Raw genomic sequence first — 14,672 nt, forward strand, 5'->3', positions numbered from 1 at the left:
ATTTATACTAATGGTATATGCTTCACTTACACAGTGCGTATGTCTCTGCTATGGGAGCGTTTGTGGGGCTCACAGAGATGCTACCCTCGCATGCAACACAATTAATGCCTTGCAGTACACTGACCTTAATCATGCAGAAAGGGTTACGAATCTATACCAGAAACAATAAAGCAGCAAAGCTACTACATGTCCACTGTCCCCTCTAATCAGATCGATGACGATTATGTAAGAAAGCAACAAACTTTAAGCTTGTGGCATTGACAAAGAAAGGCAAATTTACCTCTTAAAGTGTCTTAAAGTAATGTGGGTCATATTTGTCCGTTTGTTAGATCATCTAGACTGAAACAAGAGGGCCTGCAGTAATTGGCATGTAGGGCAGTGCTACCTGGTTGCCTGGCAGGACGTCGTGACCTACATTACAGCTACATCGCGACATCAGTCATGCCTTTTGTATATGTACTTATTTCAGTGACTCAAAGTGTCATTTTCGTCCACCTTGATTAAAAAGTACAGCTTTATGTCATTGAAATAATCGCTCACGGGAACTCTTGCTCAGCAACCTTGGTTTCCGCATGAATCGGTTACAGAACACATCGTCTCGTCACTGAAAGATATCACCAAGCTTTTAGTCATAAATCTGCTTTTATTGTCTTCTGTTGGCAGCAGGGGGTAGAGGGCATGTTTCCTTTAGGTGTGAGATTATTTTTTTTCCCTCTCAAGCTCATCTTGACCCACGACTTCACCCCATTACATCGGATTACCTTTAAACCAAAACAGACAGACAGTCATATCTCTGATTCGCTCTCAACAGCGAGAGAGGAAGAAGGAAGAAATCCTCGTGATGGGTTTGTCGGATGTAGTCGCAAACCTTAAATCTGGATGGGTGTTGATTTCTTGATGCTTTCGTACAAATCTAAATCCAAATCTTCCATACGATCTCAAACAAATCTTATATTATAAATCAGAATATTGTGCAAGTTAATGTGGAGATTGTGCAAGCTCTTTACTTTTCAGTTCAGTTCAGTTCAGTTCAGACCTATATGGTACCCTGGGAGGAAATAAGATTGGCAGAGGTGAGTAAAAAACACAAACACAACATACAAGAGGACATAACATGGAAGATAATTCCTCCAAGAGTGGATGGTCAGATATTGAAATACAATTAAGTCAGTCAAGTGTTATTTAAGTTCATCAAATCTGTGTCCAAAATACATGGACAGCCATTCGTCAGTCGGATTCACTGGGTAGTTTTGTAGTTTCACGAACACTACAGAGCACTCCAGAGATCTATACAAACTGTCTTTCATATTTGGCCTCTATTCTCTGTACAGCATCTTATCATGATTAAATGTTTTCTGGTAATGGATCCAACAGACATGGTATTATGATAGTAGTGTTGTTAATTAGACTCCCTGATTGATCATTAAAGCAGCTCAGCACAGAACTTTTTTATTCACACTGTAAACACCAGTGCTAGATTCAATAATGACTTCCTGCTAACAAGGCTGACATCTACTGGGCGTCACGAGTCCTGCATCAACCCCGGATGAACGCTCAGCAGATACAGTATGTGGGTGTATGTTGACTTCATGCTTCAGCTCCAACATTTTGTGCGAGGAGCGTTTGACACGAAATCAGCTCAGACAATAACTAAGAATAACTTTTGATATAGTTACATCATTTCTCACCTTTTGCATTAGAATGAAATTGAAAGACATGTGGGCAGTGGTAGTTTATTGTTAAAAAATCCTCAGACTGATTATCTGAAACTAAATCTCAGTTCACACATCAGTCAACACATCTTCCACTCAAAGCATTTGTTTTGTAACTAAATGAATAAATAAACAAAAGAATAAACATATATTTTTCATACTCCTATTCAAGAACACATGCTTTTACTTGTCTTGTATTTGCCCCCACCCACCTCACTATATTTCATGATAGATGATAGGGAGGGACACCTGATCTATCCATCTCAGGAACCTTAGCCTTGGTGTTATTGTCCATTCTTCATCTTATTGATTTCTCTGTCACTCTGCCATACCAGAGCTGGAAGCTCGGACTTTCCACTTGGGCCATGCTGTATTTCATAGACCAATGACTGGAAGGGGCAAAAAAGTGCTGCTCTGATGGAAGCGATCTTTCTCGATGGGACAAAGCTGTCAGAGTTAGAGCTATACAGACATTAAACTGGAGCAGCATTTATGCATTGTCAAAGAATGGGGACACACACAAGGGAAAATCTGATTATAACCTCTGTGTGATGGGGAAAACTGACATAACAGGCAGCCTTAGGTGGGGTGAATTGTTTTAAATTCTATACACTGTTAACAAACAAAGTAAGCAACTGTAATCATGCTTTTGCAATGCATGATGGAAAATAATTTGGAACACTGCAGTCAGCTAGTGTGAATTTGAATTTAAGTTTTTAAATTTAAAAAATGGTGCATTTCAGAAACACTGTAGTTAAAGTAAAGCTCCACACAGCAATTGAGCAATAAAATAAAGTAGTTTTATCACAAGGTACACATGCTTACAGGCTAAAATGCTAACATCAGGCTAACATGCCTACAAGTTGTCCAACAACGTACACTCACTGACGGGATAACACGCTAATAACAAGCTAACAGTCTTACCAGTGGTCCAACAAGGTATGCAGGCTACAGGCTGGTTGGGTTGTCATAAAACACAGTGCATTGCAATAATATTCCTGTAAATGTGCATATTTACAATGGCTACAAACGCTTGTTACAGTATCGCAATGTCATTTTACATCAAAATACTGTATATCCATGGTTAAATTGTGTCTAGGTTACAGTAGAAATAATAACAGCATAACACTATGAATTTACTGTAGCCTGTAATTTATTATGCAGCTACAGTAATGGTCTTATTTTCATGGTCATGTGCCTTGTATTAGAACATTGGAAGCGTCACACCAGAGAGCGTGGCCCAATTATTAAACTCTTAACAGTGATACTTAGAAAATCTGCGACCAGCGCTCTAATCTGCCAGTGATTCAGAGTCCTTTAAAGCAAACGAGGGCTCAGTTTTCTTCTAAGTTACAAAAGACAAACACAACTGTTATGCTAATTTTATTGTAATCCCAGCACACGCTCCCCACCATTACCACTGATATCCATAAACATTAAAACCTTGGCCAAAGGCTATCTGGTTTACTCGGCCTTCGACAAATCTAGTTATGAGCACACATCGCTTATGTTTCCTGTAATCATTTATGAGGAATCTGAGAAGCTTCGGGGGGGATACGGAGAATCAGGTTAGGATGGTAAGGCCACAGTAGGGGATTTCTAAGTGGATCAATCATGGAATATTCTACAGTAGGGGTAGAGCTATATGGGCAAACTGCAATCTTTAGATATATTTTTCTTTGTAATGAAAGAATAACCACATTAGCCACTTTGCCTTCCGATGCAAATTAAACTTGCATCGGTTTTGTTACGCAATAGCCCAGGAACCAATTTTATATTAATGTGATTTATTTTATTTTTTTAAAGAAAATAAGAGTCAAAATGGAAGACATGATTAAGTAATTAGGTTAGGCAAACCTATAAGGGAAGAAATCATACATTAATGCTGTTATAGAGTAGAGGGAGAAAGTGTTTATATAAATTAAAGAATTCTACCTCATTGTTGGTCTCCTCAGTTCTAGAAAAAAAAGTCCAGGAGACAGATAACGTTGCTGTTCGAAATATGTGTCAGTGCGCTGATATTAATTCTAATCATACGCCATTCATAAATAATGGTGAGTGATTTGTCTGAGCTTTGTATCAACTCTTTACCTGCAGGCCCCACCGCACGGATACAGACACGGCTTCTGGGGCAATAGCCTGGTGTTTCCTCCAGCGATCCTCAGCTCCCCCCCCATATTTTAATTGTACCATTTCAAACATTTACACTGAGTGGTCATCAGTCACTGGTCTGTGGGGGCTGATGTATGAGTCTGAGCTGTAATCGTCTCTGCTTTGCTCTCCAGGCACAACATCACTTATGAGAGACACACTTAACAGCAATTAATCATGCTGGATCACACCCCACAGACACACTCTCTCTCCCCTATTCTCTCTCTCTCTCTCTCTCTCTCTCTGTCTCTCTCTCTCTCTCTCTGTCTCTCTCTCACACACACACACACATACACACACACCCACACGCACACACACACACACACAAGCACTTTTTGTGTGTTTTTTCTTTTTAAAGCTGTTTTTGGTGAGTACTGCCAGAAAAGTGAGGCAAGGAGAGTTTATTTGTAAGGCACCATTTAGACCGGTGGCGATTACAGTGCTTCGCTGAGACAAATAAATTCATTAAAAAGGCATTACGGAAATGTTAGAATTGCATTTAACAGACAATAACAACAGAAAGCAAAAATAACCAAATGACTAGTTAACAGTTTAAGCAGACCTCAGGTGTTTGGGAAGCTCGCTCCACAGGTGGCGAGCATTAAAACCAAAAGCTTGGTTTTGATCCTGTGAATACTGAGTCCCAGGTGACTTGAGGCGGTGCGGATGCTTCGTAACTTAGACCAGTTGGTGCTTTATAGAAAAGCAGTACAAGGCAGACTACAACAGAATAAGGCTGTTTTCTGCAGCTGAGGCTGGTATGAAGCTCTTCTGAAGAATAGTTGTCTTTGGATTAAGATTAGAGATGGTTTGGTTTCAGAGGGGGTTTAATTTATTAGCTGCACGAGAAATATGGGGTTCCATCCATCTCTTCATACATAAAAAGCAGAATTATAAGACAGCCACATTTTCAGAGGACATACAGTTTCTAGTTCATGACTTACATGATTGGGGAATAATTTTACTTTACTGCAGTCAGTTCTTCAATATTTTGTGAATGTCGTTAAAAGAAAAAGTGATTAAACAGAGGTAAATGTGTCCTTGAGTATTCTCTAGACGTCAAATGATTCAAGGTGTATTTGTTATCACCAAGGGGTAATTTGTTGAACAGCCAACAGTAATTACATGACAATCAGGGAATTGCAACCAGAAAAAAAGAAAAACATGAAGACTATAAAGAAAATACGATAATAAATACAAATAGATATTCAGGTTAAGTAATTTTTCAGGCCAATGGCAGCAGGGTCAAATGAGTTCTTGTGTGCATTGTCCTGTCCTGTATCTTGGCAAAATGTACCTGCTGCAAGATGGAAGCAAAAAAAACCCTCAGAATGAGTGTATGATTTACAAAAAACTATTGAGTGTATCAGCTTAAACATGAAAAAAAAAACCTGTCTGTGTACTGTTTTCAGTCTAAAACGGGTCAAAAAGTATTTGCCCATCATCGCATTTTGTTTTCATTTCCAGTTTACACAGCGTCCCAGAATTGTGGAGTCAGGGCTGTGTAGTAAGCGTGGCGCACCCGCGCTTGTTTTCACTCTCATCATGTAAACTGAATGCCAGGAGAAAAAAAAAAAAAAAAAGAAATAAAGCCACTTCTTCAGTGGTATTTCCTAACAGAGACACTGTATATAGTTTCTGTAGACGAGCTCGAGTGATCCTGCTACTGTACACGCCACCTTGCACCTGCCTCACAGCCTGCGGGGGCGAGGCTGGGTCCAGCTGGATTTGAGCATGACACACACTTCAGCACCTCTCCCATCCACTGCTCTTTTTGTATTCTGCTCTCCCATCTGCCGTTCGGTTTGCTCTCCTCCTCAACCCCCTTCTGCTTTGGTTCCCCTTTTCCCTCTCTTTCTCCCTGTGTGTCTGTAATTGGTCATTTAAATGAAAAAGCCTCAAATTGGGGGATTAGAGGTGCATGTCTCTCGCTCTCTCTCTCCCTGTGTGTGTGAGTATGAGAGAGAGAGAGAGAGAGAGAGAGAGAGAGAGACGGTCCCATGGTGATATGGCAGACAGTCTCCAAGGGATGTCCTTAAGAACAAAAGCATCTGGAAGAGGCCTCCTTTGCTCTCTCAGTTACCGTGGTTACAGGCTAGCAGCTTGTGTGTGTTTGGATAGTATGCGCTTCGGCAATTAAATGTAAGTATTTACCATCTCATCCTGACTGAAAAAATCCCTCGTTTTCTTCAGATTTACAAGGAAAAGACTGTTTTCAATTTTTAGAGGCGAGGGTGAGAATCACATTTTTGGTTAATGTAGAAGTGGCAATTGGTAAGGGGGAGAATTAGGAAGGCCTTCCATTGACTAACATTTGTTAGTCAAAAGTTCAGATGTCTGCCTGAGTGTGTGTTTTTTTGTGTGTGCCTGCGCGCACCAATGTGTGTGTGTGCGCGTGCAGACAGGCCGGCTGGCAAGCAACTGTCACCACGTGGCAACAGCCAACCACGCTTCACTTCTGGCCGCGCCAAGCTCTCCAATTACAGAATCCAGCTCTGCCAAAAGCCCCCTCTTTTCCTCTCAATAGATGGGATGACTGGGCTGCATCCTCTGACACACACACACACACGCACGCACACACACACACACACACACACACACACACACACACACGTCTCCCTCCCCTTCCTCTCTTCTCGTAGTGCACCTGCCTCCCTGCTCTCCAGGCCAGCTCAACTCCTATCAAAGGAGCTGAGCTCTTTTCTTCCAGAAAGCTAATCCAACACCTGTCTCCAGGCTTTATACTGGGAATAGAGGACTGTGCGCTGTGTGAGTGTGAGTGCAATGAGTACAGTGTGTGTACGGCAGGGAGCGGTAGGGAGTGAGTGTGTTTTTTTTTTTGTGAGAGAGGGAGACAGTGTTTCTGTGAGATCAAGAGCAGAAAAGAAATATTGTGTGCGTGGCTCTTTTGTGCGAGGATTTGAGAACGGACATATGGAGACTACAAGGCAGACTGTATTCTTTTCAGCGGTAATGGACTATCAAAGGGCATTTTGGGAATGGATGGGGTCTTATTTTGCAGGGGGTCAGATTAGCAGCAACGTGGTTGACCGAGAGAGCTTTCACTCTACTGTGAACGATACCCACTGCAACTGTTGAATGTCTCATCTGAAGATATACGGCGTGCGTCCCAGACACATTGTGCAACAAATAATGTGACACAAAAGGCATTTAACAAGCATATAAAGTTGCATATACAGAAGGCAGACTCTAAATCTTACAGTCCAGCCCAACATCTCTATTTGAGGCATTTACTTGTCACATGAGAGCCGTTCTGTTTCAGGGTTTTTTCATGGCTTTTTAGCTCTGGGCAAATTTGTGTCTCACCCTGGGTTTAGCCTATTCGAATCATGTTACCTCTCGTGTCATAACGGTAATGGGGCCCTGAGTTGAGACCCTGGCGTCCATGATGATAAGTGATGCACACTGCTCCGTGTAACAGAACACGGCTGGTCTTCTGGTCTTGTTGCTCTATAAACACGGGGAATATTTTGCCATTTTTTACAGACTTTAATTTAACCGGACGACCCACATCAGGCCCACTGAAGATTCGCCTCCAGCAGCGGGGGTCTCTCAAATTGGAAAATGGAGGTAGAATAAATCTAAGATTGCTTCCCTCCCCGTAGAGTCCCAAAAAATGGCTGCAGGGGAGATATTAGAGAGAGAGAGAGAGAGAGAGAGAGAGAGAGAGAGAGAGAGGGCTGAGAAGCAGAGTTAGATGGATAGAGGGCGGTGGCAGGGAAGAAAAGAGGGAGAGAGAAAGAAGTAAAGAGTGAAGAGAGGAAATAAACAGAGAAGGGGAGAGAAAAAAAATGGAGAGAGAGATAGAGTTAATGGAGCCTTATTCACTTTAGCCATTGGGGCCTGAAATAGTCATTTTACCAGCAAAGGGGTTCTGAAACCTCTGGTGTGTGATAGCGTGCACACGTCAGTGAACATGCATGGCTCTCGGTGCATATCCGCGCTGGCAGCTGCATCCATGGATTTCACAGCATGTATGCGGGAGTACACTGTTTTATATTCTTGCAGTCGTTAGGAGCAGTGCGACGATTGGACACACCCGAAGCGTGGCAAGCCCGCAATACGTCACTGAAAACAAAAACGACGGTTCGTTCGAATTAGACGTGCAAATTTGCCGGCGGAAGATCGGTCACGCTGCGCACATGCTAACAGGCGGCGATCGCATGGCCTTACATGAACAAAATACTTGTTAGATGATAATCTAAATGTGTTACTAGGTCAAGTCTCAGAGATAGCATACTGCGTGTCCGATTGATTGGACACAAGAATGGGAAGATGATATGAAGTCACAGTTTCTGTCCCTGTCAGGCAATTTTAGCAAAGATTGTGCTTAATATTTGACATTAAACATCCAATCTTATAAAACATATTTTCTAACAATCAAAACACTTTTGGGAGGGCTGCGTAAAACATCACATTCTGCAATACAGTTACACAACAACATTTGTGACCATTCTGAAAGGTTTGAAATGGTAACAAGACTTCTCTCAGTCGGGGACAGAAATGTGTTAAATATGCTAAATATATAAGCTGAATGGTTCAGTGACATGTTAGACATCCTGACAATGGCCCTAAAATGGGCAAACACGGGCAGACATTACAATAGGGATGTTGCTTAAATACATTTATCTGACTTCCCAGTTGTCTTAAAAGATGTCCGAAAGAGAAGAGGAAAAGAAAGAGACAGAGACGAGGCTAAACTGGGCTAGTTAATGAAAGCCAACATGCCAGATAATTATGGATTAATGGTTATGATTACGTAATTATTGTATGTAGTTTAATGTTGTGTAGCTCTGTGGCTCTGTGGGTTGCTGCCAAATCCCAGGGGAAGCAGGATGATGACACCATCACCAGTGGTAGACACCGGGACGCCCCTCCTCTCCCCCGAGGACCATATTCAATCCCAGCGGAGATTAGGATGCAGATTCCTGCGCCAACCCTTGAGAGAGATGTTGGGACATCTGCTTCCCTCAGATGAGACATGGCGTCAGAGACCTGTGGAAGATGAGCTGTGAGGATTTCTGCCCTTGTTTTTTTTTTTTTTTTTTTAGAAATACTCCTCTAAAAGGCGGTTTGTCTTGTAATTTACTAAGCATAATCATGTTCCCCAGAAGATGAATCATATATATGTCAAACAGTCAAAACAGACTACACACAACCTTTACGTCATTTGTTCTCCAAATAGGATAAACCCTTCCACAAGCTTTGGTCTAATGTCTAAGAAACTCTCAAGAATTTAAACTGGCAATAGACAGCTTTTCTGCTCCGATGTATCGATATGAAGTAAATATTGATTGCACAATGATATTCAGTGTTAACTGGTGATCCAGTATTATTACAGGCTACGCAAGTGATTATATTAACTCGTGCTTTTGCTGGGTTGTTGTTGTTTGTGACTCTGAGAAAAAACTGAAACGATCCAGATGTCTTTGCAACAGCGGCACCAACAACAACACCACTTGGAAACTGGATTGGTCTGTTGCCATGTTGTGGTGGAGATGGGCAACATTATGCTTTGCTTTTCATAAATGTGTAATTTCAACAAACAATCTTTATTCATCATTTTGGAACATGGATTGCAAAGGGCCAAAAACAATGTATTCACATTTTTATCTAGCTTGGTAAAGAATGTGTTATGAGAAAATAACGTTTAAGATACTGAGCGTGTTGCATAAAAATAAAAGATTCTTATTAAGATTCTTAAAAATACTTTAAAATGTCTCTTGTCTTGTGTCATGCACGAAGGTAAATGTGTCTCGATGGAACAAGCTAATCCAAATGTGTTAGTGTTGTTTAAGCAACACCTTTGCCTTGATGACATAGAAATATTCTTAAACGTAAATGACCTCGCCCGCTAGCTCTAAATACATATTTTTGCCAATCGTCACTTTACATCTGATTACCCGTTAGCACTGATACGCTCATCCCTCCCCATATTTGCATGTGTGCATGCACACGTTCATCCTTGCACTTCTACTCTTCTTTAACTTTCACACACACACACCATACTATCCATCCCAGCGTATGCACTACACTAATGTTTAGTCATTGCCTTAACACACACACACACACACACACACACACTTACAGTCACATGAGTGCCTTAGAGGTAATTTATACTCACTTCCATTGCAATGAGATTATAACTGTGTCATCCGGTACCGGCTAAGCAGTGCTGGTGTAACTGGAAGCATGATGAAAAAGGACAACTGGGTCTTTTCTCACTCTCGAGCTCACACACACACACACACACACACACACACACATGCAAACCAGCCAGGCTGTTAAACTCATATCAGCAGAGGCTCACTGGATTAGCATATCTGGGTGAGATAAAGAAGCAGACGATGGTTACTTAACTTTGACTTAATGTCCCCCATCTGCCTCTTTCTATCTCCCACTCCTGCTGTCTGACTGTCTTTGTCGTCCCGTCTTTCTGTACCACTGAATGGCTTTTTATTCTCGTCCGTGCTCATTCCGTCTCATTTTATGACTAATTGTCTTAGTGTCTGTCGTTCTCTCTGTTTCTCAGTGCCGTTCTACTTCCCTCCCAATTTCGCCCCCCACGCGCTCCTCCTCCTCCACCTCCTCCTCCTCCTCCCTGCGTTTGGCAGACGATGATATCAATGAAAGCACATTCGCATGACAATACATTTCTTATCATATTGCATCCACCATGAGGCCGGGGATTATCTATTTGTGCAGTAAACTGGCCTGTCTCTCAGTGCACACCACTGACACTGCAAATCAAGGACACCTACCGTAAAGTGAATTTACAAAGTCCACCTGCATACAGCGCACTCGCTAAAAATATAGGCCCGTATGTGCAGTCGACAAACACGATTACACACGCCGAAAGACACACATGCATATGCCTAAACGCATGCACAACACACACAGATACGGGGATAAACAAAGTTTATACCCCGTGCTCAAGAAATGTCACGGGTATGTACATGAGATAGGGGACCGTGACATTTTATTCCCATATTTGGAATTTTGGATTATCCAGATAAGGATGAGATGGAAAAAACGTTGCATGGTGTCTACACAGCGTATCAGCACAGTTTAAATGGGATATTCCTTAGTCCCCCTAGCTTCATGTGTAAAATACCGATTGCTTTTCTCAGGTGGATGGAGCGAGCGGTGCAATATGGTTTATTTTGTGTACACGTTGTATTTCGATGAATCGAGAAATGAATACTGCTTTTAGGAATGTGAGGGTTTGCAATGAAATAAGCACATTAATACACATTTTACAATGGTAATAATACTGTAATCCAAATAATGCATTTAACCCAATGCATCCTCATACACAAATGACTGAATAGGGCGATTATCAGCTCCTCCAAAAAATAACCTGACCATTGCAGTGTGTCAGCAGAGCACGTATTGGACCTTCATTGTTCAGTGTGTTTAGGTGTAGGCCAGAATACTATTTGGTAAGGTTTAGGAAAACATTGTTGCTACATGACTGACATTGTTAATGTGATGCAGGTTCAGTCTGTTAAGTTAAAAAGCTCACTATTGAAGAAGACCCCCAACCCTGACTCCTGAGTTAGGGTTAGGGTTGACCCTTTATCCCTCTAATATCTATTAACCCCTCTAATATAATGTGGCACTGTACCACATCGCATGCCTTTTTAAAATAATACATTTTGATAAAACTCTCTATCATTTGTTTGCTGTATTTAATCAGTAATCACTGACAATCCATCAGAAATCGGCGTTTCTGTTCTACAGCACGGGGCAGCCCCTCACATTTATTCGGATACATAGGGCACCGACATCCACTTCGTCTGAGGAACAGAGCACCCACTTTTGCAATATTCGGCCTGCGAGTCAGTCAGACTTAAGCTCAATTAGATCACGTCCATCATAGCTTAATAAAAATATTGGTATTTGACAGCCCAAGTCAGCGCAGAGTTAACCTTCCCTGATTGCCTGATTTTAGCAGCCTTTTTTTCCGTATTAGAGCTGGACATTACCAATCACCGATGATAATGAAATCCACCCACATTGCATTCCACAATTTCACCTCTTGTACAAACTGAATAACTGTGATCCATGGACATGAATGTTCCATTTGAATCAATGGCAGTTCAAAATGTCACAGCCATACATAATCATAAGATTGACCCAGGAGTGATGGTTAAGAAACCAACTGCACTGAGACCTATGAATCTCCATTTTGGAGTAAGTTAGTATTTTCATTTGTCAGAGCCTAATGGTGCTATTAGGCAGCTCATTGGCATTTGCTGGCCCCACAGAATGAATTTATGCATATGGTTGTTCATCCCAAAAGGGGACACACGTGTACATGCACCCACACAAACATATACATAGACACACATACCAGTCAGTAATAGATTTGGCTGTACTCTGAGGGCATAATGATAATTTATTCGGTTTGCTGTCACCTGTCAGTGTAATTGAGATTTGCTTGCTACTGACCACCCATATTGTCTGTCTGACTGAGTCCCGAGGGTAAAACAGTGATTGTGGATGCTGCAGATACAGTAATTCAAACAGATAGCTACTTATTAAAAAAGGGGTATACAGGCATGTTCTGCGCGTGCATACATGAATGTGTTTCCGGGCACTCATTAATGACTGCAGATCTCGCAAAGACACCGTAATGTCACTGGATGGCTGCAGAGAAAAAAAAACATGCAGGCATACAAACATGATTACGTCAACAAAAACATACATATTTACACACACACACACACACATGCACACACGCAGACGCAACAATAATGACTGGTAATTTAATAATTCAGTTGGATGGCTGCGCTGTGACACAAATATACACTGACAGACTTTATGCAAATGCATAAGGAACACTTCCACCTGCTGTCGCATGCGCACGTATAAACATGGCAACTTCCATGGCAACGACGGTAAGTCATCGTTGCTAATTTGAAATGATCTACAGTTATTTCATCAATGACGTAATACCAAGTGGAGTATAGTTGATGAAAAATAGAACGCATTGCATTAAGGACACATTGTGGCGAAACTCATGCTTTAACTTGATTTGCAATTATCTTTAGTAAGAGACAAATGTGCTAAAGTGTAGCCTTACCTGTCTTACCTGCTGTTACTATGCGATTGACCAGTCTTGTCCTCACTTGTCTTTACAGCACATACTTCCTTTTTTGGCGCCTCTCCCCTTCCTTCTCTCCAATTTCCTGATGCCTATCTTTCCTCTCCCCTTCTCCTCCATTTCTTCCTCTCCCTATCACCCCTTCTCTAATTTACCTCAATGACGGATCCCCCACCTGCCTCAGATAATAAGATACTCCCACTGGCGTGCGAGACTCATTCCCCCAGCATCCATCTCTCCCAGAGTCACATTACTGCCCTTTACAAGCACCAGGATGTTTTTCTCCTTAATTGTAGCCGTATACATACCTCACCCCCCAGTAATAATAAATGGTCTTGTCCTCCATTACGGCCATTAGGGAACTCACACTGAGAGTAGCATACCGCCAACAGTGAGGAGTGCTTGTTTGGTGTCGGGTGTTGTAGCCAAGGAATGGAATAATGTCCCTGCTTCTGGAAACACATGTAAGGGCATTGAGCGTCGTTAATATCTCACTCTCAGCTCCTCTATTTGTCTCTTTTTTTTTTTTGCTGTTCAAGCAAACAAACAAACAAAACACATGTTAATAGAAATACAACACAGGTCGGACTACAGAAGAGCAGAAGAAAGGCTCCAAGGAGTGAGCAACGTTATAAGTCTGCAACCACGTCTCAGACAGCAAGACAATTTCCATCCAAGTCCTGTCATAGTGACAGTTCCCACGCCGGCCAGGAGATGGCAGTATGTTCCCATCATATTGAAAAACACCATGCCTTTCACTGTAATTGCAGAAAAGCATAATGTTTCACAAAAAAAGAAAAAAGGAAAAAAAACATTCAAGATTAGATGCGCAGAGGGGCTTGAATGAAAAGGTAGAGGTTGAATGACTGACTGTCTAAAAGCTTTTTACCATTCTGGCATTTATGTGGTGTTGGCACTCTGATCATGCAAACATTTTGAAATGCCCAAACAATTTATAAACGGCTGCCGCAGTTGAGACGGTGACGTTGCATTTGACAAAGAAAGCAAAATGTTTACCTTTATTTTTCTTTTTTGTGCAGTTTTTCACTTAACTTCGTGAGCACTGAGTCAACGACTGGAAATGTTGCTCGGAAAGCTAAAAGCACACACGGCGGGGTGCATCTGTAATTTCATGTTTTGCTCACTTAAGTGCACAAGCATGAGCGGGATGTGGACCTGACACAATTGACATAATTTTTCAGATTTGGTTTGTTGCTGTTTTTCTTCTGTTTGCACGTGCGGCTGGCGGAAATTTTTATGAATGAGGCCACGTCGAGCAGAGCAGTAGCAGGAGATGTCTGCAGTGCCTTCGTTCTCCCGCTGAAACGAACTCTGTTGTTGTGATGTGTGAAACTGGTGATGTCATCCTTTTTCCCCGCGAGGAGCAAACAGGTGTGGATGTGGAGTCTCGGCACGTTCTGCTGCACTTACAGTTCAGTGATGATACTGAAATCTGTCACATTCGAAAGGTGTCTTTATCTGCGGAGGTGGTAATTAATTGTAATCTTCCTTAAAAACACATGTCAGTAATTTAGGTTCTTAATACTTTTTAGTTTTTGCTAAGATGATGACTGGTTTGGATTGGATTCATCATATCAGTGCTAGTGACTCTCCCTGTGGTCCCTTTCTCCATTTTATTCACTTTTTCTCCATTTTCCATTTTTCTAAAAATGTCTTTC

General features: G+C 41.7%; 1 long non-coding RNA gene across 1 annotated transcript; it reads right to left on the minus strand.

The window, feature by feature from the left end:
- Nucleotides 1-4,249: 4,249 nt before the first annotated feature.
- On the minus strand, nt 4,250-10,392 carry LOC115566858 (uncharacterized). Its single transcript, XR_003981087.1, has 2 exons — nt 10,009-10,392; nt 4,250-8,879 (listed from the first exon to the last, which is right to left on the minus strand). It is a non-coding gene; the product is annotated as an uncharacterized LOC115566858 (long non-coding RNA).
- Nucleotides 10,393-14,672: the final 4,280 nt, after the last annotated feature.

This window comes from Sparus aurata, chromosome 17 (genome assembly GCF_900880675.1).
Source record: "Sparus aurata chromosome 17, fSpaAur1.1, whole genome shotgun sequence".
NCBI classification, from domain to species: domain Eukaryota; kingdom Metazoa; phylum Chordata; class Actinopteri; order Spariformes; family Sparidae; genus Sparus; species Sparus aurata.